Source organism: Ovis aries, chromosome 1 (assembly GCF_016772045.2).
Source record: "Ovis aries strain OAR_USU_Benz2616 breed Rambouillet chromosome 1, ARS-UI_Ramb_v3.0, whole genome shotgun sequence".
NCBI lineage: Eukaryota > Metazoa > Chordata > Mammalia > Artiodactyla > Bovidae > Ovis > Ovis aries.
In genome coordinates, this window is record NC_056054.1 from 5230375 (window position 1) to 5243616 (window position 13242).

At 44.7% G+C, this 13242-nt stretch overlaps 1 protein-coding gene across 10 annotated transcripts in view; it reads right to left on the bottom strand.

The window, feature by feature from the left end:
• AGAP1 (ArfGAP with GTPase domain, ankyrin repeat and PH domain 1) overlaps nt 1-13242 on the bottom strand; it is a 576306-nt gene that overhangs the window by 173963 nt on the left and 389101 nt on the right. The gene's annotated exons all lie outside the window — the stretch shown is intronic.

Below are 13242 nucleotides of genomic sequence, written 5' to 3' on the forward strand. Positions count from 1 at the left end.
CTTCCATGTGTCAAAAGCACCAAATTCTTCCCCAAGAATAATTTTAGCTTTACTTACATCCCTAAAGTGTGAGAGTTGATTTGAAAGGTACTTACCTCCACCATATGCTATTTTTCTTTAAACAATTTGCATTTCAAAGTGAATATGGCATTTATAGCTGAATGAATATCAGTATGTTGCCTGATCTCACACAAGCATGAAAAAGATGCTGGTTTTCTATTGAACAAGAATGTTTTCATTCGCCAAATGACATCAAAGACAGAATTCCTCTTTTAAGCTATAGGCTTATTACATTAAAATAGCCTGTCCTGATTTAAAAAAAAAATACCCTGAAATAAAGCTTTTCATAGCATTCAAATAGAGATTCATCAACAATCTTTTTTCTTTAATACAGAATTCTGCTCACTGCATGTCCTGATTTTGGTTTATCTTCAATAACGAGATTTGATCCTTCCTACCAATGCTTCAACTGGGAAAACAATACTTGGGATTTGACTTACTGGTGAATCAGCCTGGAAAAGGGCAGAAACTCTTGGTGATGGTGATAATGAAGTTTCATGCAGTCCGAGAGTGAAGGAGAAAAACCCAAAGAGGATTCTATGAGTGTGTGAGTATGAAACAGACCTTTATTTCCATTGTAGGACTTTGTAATTTTTTAAAAAAAAAAATCATAATTACGGGAAAAAGATTAATAGGCACTCACTCTTTCCGTTGGAGGTCTCTGAAATACAGACTGCTGTTGGAGGCCTTTTTTTCATTCCTGTGTGGCTTCAAATCTTATTAAAAAAACTCAAGAGTTCAACGTTACCATGCAAACCTACGGCTATGCCCCGGCCCGCTCCGAGCACTGGAGGGAAAACCAGGTTGGCTGGAATCAGGACTGGACAGCAGAGGCCTTCCTAACGGCTACATCACTTCAAGCTAGGCCTTCGCCATCTGTTCCGTCCTCTAATTATAAACCCAAAAATAATATAATTCACAACACTACCATAAAAAGTGAGATACAAATGATTTAAGTGCCTGTGAGGAGGGCCCATTCGCCTCACTATTTGCATTGGAAATCTGCCCTCCTTTTGGCAACCAGGATTTCAGGCTAAGAGGATTTTTTTTTTTTTTTTCCCAAGGACACCTTCAGTAGCTTTTCTTAAAGATGCAGGCGTTCAGGACTCAGCACTGTGTGACAGTTGCTTTGTAAAAGAGCACAACTCAACACATTTACCACTGAGACAGGAATCGTGTGTTTCTCAGAATGCTATGCATTGTGTTTATTTTTTGGGTATGTATTTTCTGCAGTATGCTGACTGGAGAAAAAAGGATGTACAGAGTCCAGACTCGGGGTAATGTCAAACCTAATTACTACTAAATAAAACATTGTGGCCATGCCCAGAATTGAAAATCCTGGAATTAAGACAGTCCGTGGTTATTTCCTAAAATGTGGAAACAGCTCATTTTATTCTGATCTCTCCCTGTTCTAAAGATGATGCCAAGGGGAAAAAAAAATGGGAGTATGCTTTGTTGTAGAAATTGCTTAAACTTATTTTGCAAGGTTATACGGATACACAGATAATGTAAATTAGAAGTCTACCAAAATGCATCTAATAGATCAACTCATTATTGGACATGTACATGTTTTTCTTAGTTATGACCACAGAAAAGATGTAATACTCTATTACACTTCTTTAATATAACTTCCCATCCATTTCTCCTTATTGTTCCAAAACCTTCATGATAATTTTAGATCTAGAACATCTTACTGATTTAATGGAGATGACTCACCCTGCCATTTTCTTACCTCTGTATTGCTTTGACTGTTTGAAATTTCTCATTATCGTAAACAATGTGGCAAAGGACATCTTCTACTTTTAGGTGTTTCCTTAGGCTGATATCTTAGAAGAGTTATTATTGATTGGGTCAAACAGCATCAACATCTTTCTGACTCATGATATATGCTATGAATTAATTTTCTTAATGGACCAATGGGCTAAAAGAAGATGGAACCTGAGCAAACAAGCCAGGTCATAATTTGTAAAATGGACACAACAGTAACAATGATGATGGTCATAATGATGAGATAATCATAACAGCCCCCTGAGGTTAATACAAGGACCAAATTACACAAAGCACTTTGTCAACTGCCAAGCTTCTGAAAATACTGGTTGTTATTAATTTTGCCAATGGTGAGTTTTCCTTTTCCCTACAGTTTAATTTTTTTTTTTTTCAGCAAAAATGGTGATACTGCTAATCTTGTGTTTGACTTTAAAATCTAACAAGTCTGGATATCTACTTCTCTTTCCCTTGTGGTGGCGTCCTGGTGTGTGTAAGTTGCCCAGACCCTTTGCCTTGTATCTGTGTTTCGACGTCCTAGTCAACACCTCCCGCGAGCCCAAGCACTCTCTCACTGGCTGATGCTTCTTGAACCCCCACTCCTGCACTCGGACCAGCACAGCGCTTAGTCTTGGGAAAACTTGACGACGCACTTCCCACTCTTCGTCTCCCCACCAGAGGTAATGCCGAAGTCATCAGAAGTAGAGTAGATAAAGCGAGAGACAGAGAGAGGAGAAATCACGTGCTCGGGGCTGACGCAAGCAAAGGATGACAGAGAGGACCTCACAGTGAAGAGAGGGGAGCTAGAGCATCCAAGGCCCATCCCAGCTTCCATCCTGTCGCTGGGATGCCGCACCACCTTGGGGACAGATAGAATTTGATGTCTGCTACAATTCAGGATGAAACCCTTAAGCCCATCAGAAGGTAAGTTCTAATAACTGGAAATGGGTTTAAATATTTACTCCAAAGACAAAGCCTGCGTCTTCCAGCTGTGTGTTGTGGCACTCATTCTTGCCAATGACACCTGCACTTCTCATCCTGCCCGTTTGTATGAGAGTGATGACCACTTGGCTGCTATGCATTCTGAAGATGCTGACGGACGACAGCAACCACCACCTGTGCTTATTTGCATGATGCTTACTTAGCCACAAGCCATTTCTTGGTACAGGTTATATGAACAAGTTTATATGCGGTAGTTATAATGAGGTATGACAACACTGCACAAAAGGAGGTTAACACTAAGGATTTTAAGTAATAAAACATGAATTTAACACTCACGCAGTCAGTCCAGTTACTCAGTCATGTCCGACTCTTTGTGACCCCCATGGACTGCAGCCAGGCCTCCCTGTCCATCACCAACTCCCAGAGCTTGCTCAAACTCATGTCCATTGAGTCGGTGATGCCATCCAACCGTCTCATCCTCTGCCTTTCTCCTCCTGCCTTCAATCTTTCCCAGCATCAGGGTCTTTTCCAGTAACTCAGTTCAATAAAATACAGTTTTATAAAATACAAAGTCCAAGATGCTCATATCTTGTCTTCTGGCTCCTTATTTGGCTCTGTGCCCTCAAGAACTTAGCTCAATTGCTCACTCCCTTCTTTAACATACTCCTCCTCCACCTGACATATGCAGTAGGCATTTTTGCACAAAATCCCCCGTAACGGAGCGGCGCACTGCTTTGAGGGCAGGCGTCTCTGGCTCTCACTGCATCTCCTGAGCCCTTTCGAGGAGGCGGCCGTGATGCCCACACAACGGCCCAACGCCTAGGCCTGTCCACCTGGACTTCCTCCTCTCCTTCCCAGGTCTCACAGAATCATCTCTCAGGACTGAACAGAGGCCCTGTCTGTAAGGAGTGAGGGCACTGGGCAACTCCGTGTTTGCAACGGTGAGGCTGTGAAGGGGGCTACTTGTTTGTGAGTCAGGACATTTGCGGGGGTGACTCCTCACTAGGAACATTCCAGAGAGAGGCAAGGTCTCTGCAGGCGTGGTTACTTGAGATGCCGGGCCACAAGGTTCGGAGCTGGTGGGACATCAGGATGACCTGGTTCTCTTCTGCCAACACAGGAATGTTTACATGGCAAGGGGGCCAACCATGGACTTGACTCGCACAGAAAGGCTGTAGCCTGGGGCCCTGGTCCCGGCCGAGGCCCCGGCCAGCCTTCCTGAAGACTGTGGGTCGCATACTGAAGTCTGTCTTGGAGCTCTGCCTCCCCAGCCCTTTTCCTATAGCTCCTCCACGCTGACTATTTTGCTCATCATGAAAGCATCATATCAACAGCTGAAATCCTACTCTCCTCTGAACACACACATTTTTGAGAGGGGAGAAAGTCTCTACAGCAACTTTTATTTACTTACTGGAATATCTGTTCCCATAGAGATGTACAACTTAGTATTGCCAACATCCCTCGTATGTTTATAAAGAAAGTCATCAAGGATTAACTTGCTTTTGTCAGTTCTTACAGAAGGGAACACTCCATTTGGAGTTTAAACGACTGAAGATGTTTTCCTTAAACTGGAAGGTGTGGCTTTGATTTCTATGGGAACTGTACCCCAAAGGTCTCAACCATAGAATACTGCAATGGAGGAAGCGTTATCAGAAAGCCAACATAGTTACTCTCAATATTTATCACTTGCATCTCACATGACGGGTGATATTCAAGAATATTTACTTCATGCAAAAATAATTGCCAGGTCACGACATTAGGAGAGGATAACAAAGGAAGAGAAATAGTGGTCTACATCTCCAAGGGTTTACAGTTTAATGCCAAAAACAATATAGCACGGATTTGCCTAAACCTCAGTGGGAAAAACGTGTCAACGGAGAAAACCAACAGTAAGAAGGCATTTCTCCTAAGAGCAGAAGAGGCCGAATCAAATAATAGCTTGAGTCATTTCACGTCAGATGTCACCAACTTTCTCAAATGCTAGTCTCAGAGAAGCCCCATGAGACATGTTTAACCTAAAAATAATGAATTACTACTTAGCCATCAAAACCTAGCCCTCTGAAATCTGGTTTATGGAAGCAGACCTCACCATGTGATGCTGATTTGGGGGAGTATTCTCAAGCAAATTAATTCTCAACCAGGAAGCCGAGCGTCTGCAAGCGTTCCGCCAAGTTACAGGAGTTTAGGTGAGGCGTCCAACTGATGCACTGACGAGTTCACGCTGTAAACAGAACCCAAGGGGTGGGCAATAATCGGGTGGCCAAGGCAGGGATGGGGTGAGAAGCCAGGCTCTGAAGCCCTAACAAGCCTGAGATGCGGCCCACCGGGAGGGGATCGCTCATCCGGCTCACGGAACAGGCTCTGGAGTTATTACCATGTCTTCTAGACCATCTGAAACTAAACAAAGAAAAACTTTTGTTTCTACGAGACAACCACGGATCCAGTTTTGATGTCGTGTGTTTTTTTTTTTTTTTTAAATAGCTATTACCACCGTAGCAGCAGCTTAGCGACTCGGCGTCTGCAGTGTGAGCAGTTTTGATAAACAGCCTCTGCGGGCCACACAACGGGGATAATGTATCCTTAAGTACCGCCAATGAGCTGCCATTCTGCACAGCCAATTACTTCTGTGCGTCTGTCACTCAAAGGAAAAATGACTGAGCCCATTAGATCAAACCTTTGTCACTGTTCCTAATGCACTCTTAGGCCTCATTAATCTCCGGGAGCAGCAACAGAGCCGCCGGTGTCTCATTGCCTCCCCCGATCAGGCCCACGTGAAGTCTCTCATCTCTCCCCCAAGTGCTCCGCGTTAATCAAGCTCTCCTTATTACCCCAGTCCCTGTCACGGCGGAGAGCGCGCTCCCTCTTAAATGCTCTCATTATGACCCATCTTTAGAGCCGGCTAAGTGGAAAAAAAAAAAAAAAAGAGAGGAGAGGGAGAGAGGGAGAAAGAGGACGGGAGAGAAAGAGGAGAGGAAAAAGCAAGTCCGATCACATTAATATTCATGACAATAATTAGTATTCTAGGTCACTGAATATTCATGCTATTAGTTTGGTTTTTTATGGGTTTGCTGGATGTCCTGATTACTGAAGTGTGGAGGAAAACAGCATGGTTGAGACTTTCGATGTCAACGGCGGTTCAGTCCGCAAAACACGTTGAGATCCTCGTCCCTCCGCCCCCCAGCTAGAAAAAAAAAATCAGCTCGACCCGTGGGGATGGCTTTCCTATCTCGAAACCACTGGGGGCCTGTGTTGGGGGGAGGTGGAGGAGAAGTGGGGGGGAAAGGTTTCCCCCCTTTTACAGAGGTCCCAGCGTCAGTCTGGTGAGGATGAAAACACACCCACAAATACCCAACAAAAGACGCACTTTGGGGACCACAAGAGAGCTGACATCTCAAGATCGCATGTCGCAATTGGGAGCTGGGGAGAACACAGGAATAGAGAGGATGGACACACGGAGCCAGAGTGGGGTGCCCGTGGAGATCCAGGGACGTCTTAACGGGTCGGCTCCTGCTGCCATCGTCGGGGGAGCTGGGGGGCGGGGGGCATGGGTTTAGTAAGTCTAAGCCACTAAGTCTACCCAACGGCTAAGTAAACACTTCATGGCACCTGCAAAACTAATTCAAAGACCTGAGTTCTCAACACTCTTCCTTTTCTTCACTGGTGATGAGCAGGACTATCATGATGGATTCCTGACACAGTGCTGAAGAGTCAGGCTTTGGAAAGGCACGGCTTGTGTTATCCTTACAGGGATGGAGGTAGGCACTGTTCTCCCGTTTTCGAGACGTGGAAGCTGGGGGTTTAGAGACACCTGCACAAGGTCCTAGGATGGGGGAGGCGGGATTCGGCTTAGTGACTGTGACTCCAAAGCCCCCACTGTGGGCCCTTGTGTTTCCTGCTTTCTACTGAAACGTCAAAATAACTGTCAGAGCTGAACTCTATTCTGTCACATGTGGATACAGTTCTACCAACCTGGCCCAAAACCCATGTCAGAAAGTATTTCTGGACATTTGCCTACCTTCTCTGGAAAAGTTTTTTTTTAGAAAGTTTAGTCACTCAGTCATGTCTGATTCGTTGCAACCCCATGGACTGTAGCCTACCAGGCTCCTCCGTCTATGGTATTTTCCAGGCAAGAGTACTGGGTTGCCATTTCTTTCTCCAGAGGATCTTCCCGACCCACAGATCGAACCTGGGCTCCCATACTGGAGGCAGACGCTTTACCATCTGAGCCACCAGGGAGGTGGCAGTTCTTCCACCCTCTCTGGAAGCATCCCTGAAAAGACAGTTGGGTAGATTCTCTGAATGTGACTGCTGATGGGTTCCCCTAGAATGGCAAATGTAGGACTCCCTGGTGGTGCGGTGGATAGGAATCCATGTGCCAATGCCAGGGACATGGGTTCGAGCCCTGGTCCAGGAAAATCCCACGTGCTGTGGAGCAACTAAGCTGGTGAGCCACAGTTACTGAGCCAGAGCTCTGGAGCCCACCAGGCGCAACTCCCAAGCCCATAAGCTGCAACTACTGAAGCCCGCATGACTGGAGCCTGTGCTTCACCACGAGAGAGGCTGCAGCCATGAATAGCCTGTGCACTGCAAGGCAGAGCAGCCCTCGCTTGCTGCAGCTAGAGAAAGCCCGCACCAAGCATCAGAGATCCAGCACAGCTAAACCTGAAAACAAGCAAACAAGAAGGACGGAGAAGGCAGATGCTGCCCTGGGCATCCTGAGAAACCCGTCTTGGAGGAAGGGAAAGATGTGATGGGGAGGGGGGGACTTGAATCAGGTCTGAATCAACAAACGTCTTCTTGCTGGAGTAGATGCTGCAGTAATTTTTTCAAAAACCCATTGAGAGGGAAATGTTCTATATCCAGGTGTGTTATCCAAAAATGTTTTCTTTCTGCCTTCACACTTCATTGATAACAGCTTGACTCTACATAAGCTTCTAAACTCAAAATGATTTGTCCATGTAACAAATACAAGGTGGTGTTCTTGGGAAGGCCAAGGTCGGGAAGAGTTTTCTTCCTTGGTAGGTTAACCTCAGTCGCTCCTTAACTTGGATGCTTTGGGGAACGTGTCCATGTTTACAGAGCTTACTCTCCTATCCAGTTTGAGACCTGACTCTTCAAATGGGAAGACGCTGGCATTTTCTTGGTCGTCTCCAGCATCCTTTCTTCTGTTACATCTTTGATTGATTTGCCAGCAGTACCGTTAGCTGTGTTCTTCATAGTTTGCAATCCATCTACTGAAATTTTTAGTTTCGCAATTTCCGCCCTTAATTTCTCCTCAGGTTTTTCATCTCATCTTTAGTTTGCTTCATTTCGAGAATACAAGGACCGACCTCTTAAATCTTCCTCGTGATAGTGATGGTTCTTGCTTAGTCACTCGGTTGTGTCTGACTTCTGCAACTGTAGCCGGCCAGGCTCCTCTGTCCGCGGGACTTCCCAGGCAAGAATACCTGAAGTGGGTTGCCACTTCCTTCTCCAGTACATGTTCCTGACCCCAGGAATAGAACCCGTGTCTCCTGCTTGGCAGGCAGACCCTTTATCACAGAGCTGCCTGGGAAGCCCTGAGGGCAGCTGTAATCTCCTCTCACAGCAGAGCCGGGAGCCTCCCCATCCTCACCGCAGCCCTTCTGCTCTGGCTAACTCGCAGGTTCCAAACTGAGACCCAGGCTGGGTCCGCACTATGAAGGCATGACAATGTGTTTCCCTCCTCCTCCCCACCCCCCTGGCAAAACGTGACGTTAACATCATCAGATTTCCAGCATTTTAATGTCTGAGATGTAGTCAGCATTCCAACACTGGCAAACCACTCCCCAATACTAGGAACAGCATAAGACTCAGCCTTCCCCGGTGGCTCAGACGGTAAAGCATCTGTCTACAATGTGGGAGACCCGGGTTCGATCCCTGGGTTGGGAAGATCCCCTGGAGAAGGAAATGGCAAGCCACTCCAGGACTATTGCCTGGAAAACCCCATGGACAGAGAAGCCTGGTAGGCTCCAGTCCGAAGAGTCGGACACGACTGAGCGACTTCACTTCACTTCAGCCTTCCCCCGAGTAACTTTCTATCCCATTGCCCCTTTTAGACCCACCAGCTTCAGTGGTCTCATTTGTGTGTTTATCGTGGGACTCCTCCAGCCCCCACTGGAGGGTACAGCCCTTGGAGGGAGGGTCTTGTTTCACCCCCTGGAACTCCAGAGCACTAATCAGGGCTGGGCAGGCACTGATTCAGTAATGATGGTGAGGGCATGGTACAAGGGGCGGAGCAACACAGAACCCAAATCATCACGCTTGTTGAGACAATCTAAAAGTCAGCGACGACACGGTTAGGCATCATGAGACTTGGAGCATGGAATGCACCATGGCCACACACTAGCAATGCAAGAGAAACATCTGGATAACTACTTCAGCTAAGAAAAAGTTACGATGGCCGGATACAAAAAAATACAAACATTCAGGAGCTTTCTTATTTCTTACCAATTAGATGATACAATAGACACGCCCCCTAAAATATAACCTTCACATTTCACCAAAAATTATAAAGTAATAGAATGGATTAACAGTAGTCTGATCTATCCTAACAGTAATAGAATAAATAACATACAGAGGGGTATATAATAAGTTTGAATAAATGGGAAAGAACTGTGTTAGAATAAGAAACTCAATATAGCTAAGATGTCAGTTCCTCTACTACTAGTTCTTAGATTAACAGCATGACAATTAGAGTCACAATGAGATTATTTTTAGGGGGAAGAGAAGGTTTCAAGTTTTGCTGAAGTTTATTGGAAAAAAAAATAAAAATGGGTGGCAATAACCAAGAAAAACTATAAAATCAAAGAATAATAAGAAACTATGTTATAGGTTCTATTACCAGGTATAAATCGAGCCGTGAACCTAAGACAGCGGAGGAAACCCACACAATGTGGAGAAAGTAGGTCAACGGAATAAATTTTTTAGCCCAGAAACATAACTAATTTGATTAAATGAGTTAGTTGCACAAGAAAGGAGACAAACAGAGTCAACAGGAAAAGGAAATAACAGAGAAAGAACAATTAGTTATGTATTTGAATAAAAAGTTTAACTAGATTTCCTATTACATATAATAGACCCAAACAAATTAGAGGTAGACTAGAGGTTAAATATAAAAAAAAAAGGAAAGGGACCAACAGTAAAATTATAAAACTCTGAAATAAATATATATGATTTATGGTCTTATTTCAGATTATTAAAGGATTTCTAAATACCTAAAATAGAAACTATAGACGTACAAGTCTAATGATTTTATTATATACCAAAGAAGGAGAACCTCTGTATGTAAATAAGACCATAAAATCAAAAAAGCAAATAGTAGCTGCAAAATATATTACAAAGTGTTAATACCCTTAATATACAAAGAGTTCTTACATGTTAATAAGCAAAAGACAAGTACCTAGTGCCGCAACGGGCAAAGGATGCATCTAAAGACTACAACGTAAGAAACGCAGGCGACCTAAAGACATAGGTGATGCTCAACGCCAGCATGAACTGAAGGAATCCAAACAAGCGAAGCACCAAATGCTTTTATTGCTCATGAGATCAGCACAGATTCTAAAAATGTGTAAAAGTGAAATGAGCACTCACTCTATACACAGAAGTTTATTTTATATAAAACCTCTTTAGAAATGAATTTGGAAACGTGTAACAAGAATCTTATAAATGTTTATATCTGTTTACCGAGTCACTTCAACTCCAGACTTTTAGTCTAAGATGTTAGTAACTTATGCACAAAGATTTCAGAATAAGTGTGTATCAGGTCAGGCCTACGTGGATGTAAAAGTTATACAAGGGAAGGCACACAACATCGATCTGATTCAATAACGTGGAGATAGAAAGTGAAACAAGCAATCAAAAAAGCTACAAAGAAACGGCAGTTCACCCAGAGTTCCAAACCAAAGTGGCAGAATTCTAATGAGCTGACAGTTGAAAGATGAGGTTAAGAACTGTGGTAAGCTCTTTGTCAAGTAGCTCTAAAATAACTCATACCCATTTTTCAGCTAAAAAAAAAAACAACAAACCATCACTTACAAGCAGCAATGATTTGCTTTGAACTAAGTTTGCTGGGCTGGAATGCTTCCTATGAGCCAGTTCTACGAACAGCCGGGTAGACGTCACTCTGGCTGGACACCAGTTGATGACACTGTCCAGGACTTGGCAGAGGGCGCCACAGCCCTGAGCCCTGTGGCCACGAGTGGCTTTCCTCCCCATTAGTGGTGCTGTGGTCTGGCGGACGTCATAGTCCCACTTCTGAGTCCCTACTTGTGTGTTTGTTTTTTTTTTAAATTTATTTATTTAAATTGGAGAGTAATTCCAATGCTGTGATGGTTTCTGCCGCACATCAACACGAGTCAACCACAGGTATATATGTGTCCTCCCCATCCTGAATCCCCCTCCTCCCCACCTCCCTGCCCTATCCCTCTGGGCTGTCCCGAGCACCAGCCCTGGGTGCCCTGCTTCAGGCACTGAACTTGCACTGCTCGCGTCCCTCCTTGTGATCCAAGGAGGATGAAAATCTACCAGGCTCCCTGCATGGCAATGCACACGGTGTAGGTTGATTACCCGCTTGTAACGAACTGAGGGTGTGACCGTGGAAAAAGGATTTTGTTTGTGCCCCGAAGCCTCCCATTCACCCAACAGCAAGACTCTTAAAGAGAAGGCAGCTGGACATTGTGGACTCAATCCTAGGCTGAGGCCCATGACAGAACATCTCCTGGGGATGTGATAAGGTTTATATGGCATTGGTGTGTTTTCTATTTGTTAACAAACACAACATTTTCCTTAGGACAGTCAGTGGCGGTTAAGCTCCAAAGAGGACAAATCTCAAGATGACGTTCAAACCCCAAATCTTACATAGCCCGCACGGCTTCAAATTGTCAGGACTCTTTCCTCGTCCTACTTGCTGGCAAGTTCCCACCCTTTCTTCCCACCCACACGGGTATCCCCCGGAAGCCTTGTCCCACCTCCTGGGGTGGAGCCAAGCACATGGCCTTGGGCCTTCACACCCCCTTACCTGCCCCGACTATGGGCCGCTGCACTGATTCATCTACCCAGAGACGGAGATTCCGGAGGGCAGGGATAGCATTTCATATTTCTCTTCCCCCGGAGTGCAGGACAGTGACCAGCACACATTAGAAACTTCATATATACTTGCTGACTTGAATAAATAAATGGAGACATGTGGCATGATGGTTGCTTAGAAGGGGATATGGAAAGTTGGTGACTTTCCTTAAGGGGTGACTGCCCTGCATGGAAGTTCTGGAGGTCGGGAACTTGGGATCCACACAATGCACAATCCCTGGCATGGAACAGATACTCAATAAGTGCTTTTTGAACAAAAAAATAGTTTAAAATGAAGACAGCAGCTTTTTATTCACTATAGAAAAATTCTTTTTTCCTTGGGCACTTTTCTCTCTTCCCATAGAGTTAGCACACCATCCTGAAAGGGAAAATTCACGTATCTCTTGGAAGGAAGGTCAGTAGGCCATGAGACACATAGGGTAATCTTATCTGCTTCCTGGAATGAACTAATGTCTCTGTTATGAGAAAGCCCAGTTTTACTTTGATTAGTAACAACAGCTGACGTTTGTGTTGTGTTTATGAGTTTCCGCAGTACCTGCCATCACACCTCTGTGACGGAGGCAGGCCGGGCTGGATGAGCCTCATGGGAAGTGCAGTCAGTTACCTACCCAACACCTCGCAGCCCCCGGCAGCAGGGCACAGGCTGGTGGACCCCAAATTCCATCTCCTTTTTACTAGCCTCCTTTGGCCAACAATGTCACTCACACCGTGGAACGATGGGGTGAGCATCATTCCTCTTTAAAAGCATTTAGCATTTCAGAAAGGAGGAAAGGAAGTGTGTTTAAGAGGCAGGGACACATGCCAGGAATGACTGCAGCACCGAAATCTATTTTGAGAAAATCAGATGTAAGCTGGAGAGGAGAAAGGAAATAACTGAAATCCGTTAAGGGATTCCATTTGTTGGAGGAGTCTGAGTTTGTTGGTGGGAAGACTTTAAGTCCTCACCACCTTTCCTCTGATAAGAAATCACGGAAGGCAAAAGCCACAGCACGGTTTGCCAACCAAGACTCTTATACAACAATGAACCACAATACCCTGGAGGGCTTGCACTGTACACCGAGGCTGGGAATTTCTCAACACATCTATTCTGAGAAACACTGATTTTCTCTGATGCTGAATGAAAGACAAATCCTCCTTTAAAAAAGAGAATGCAGAAAACCAAAGCTGTGTCGAAGAAGACATAACAGTTACAATACAAAACCGAGAGAGTCTGAAAATTTGTGCAGGTCCAATGGTTTGCTTTAAATCTTGCTCCAAATTGGCGTTTCCATTTTTCCATACACATTTACGACAAATTAGTTAGGACTAATCCTTGACACTTTAACAGTGAACTGATGTTTTTCAGAGGGCCCTTAAAGCCTCCATCACATG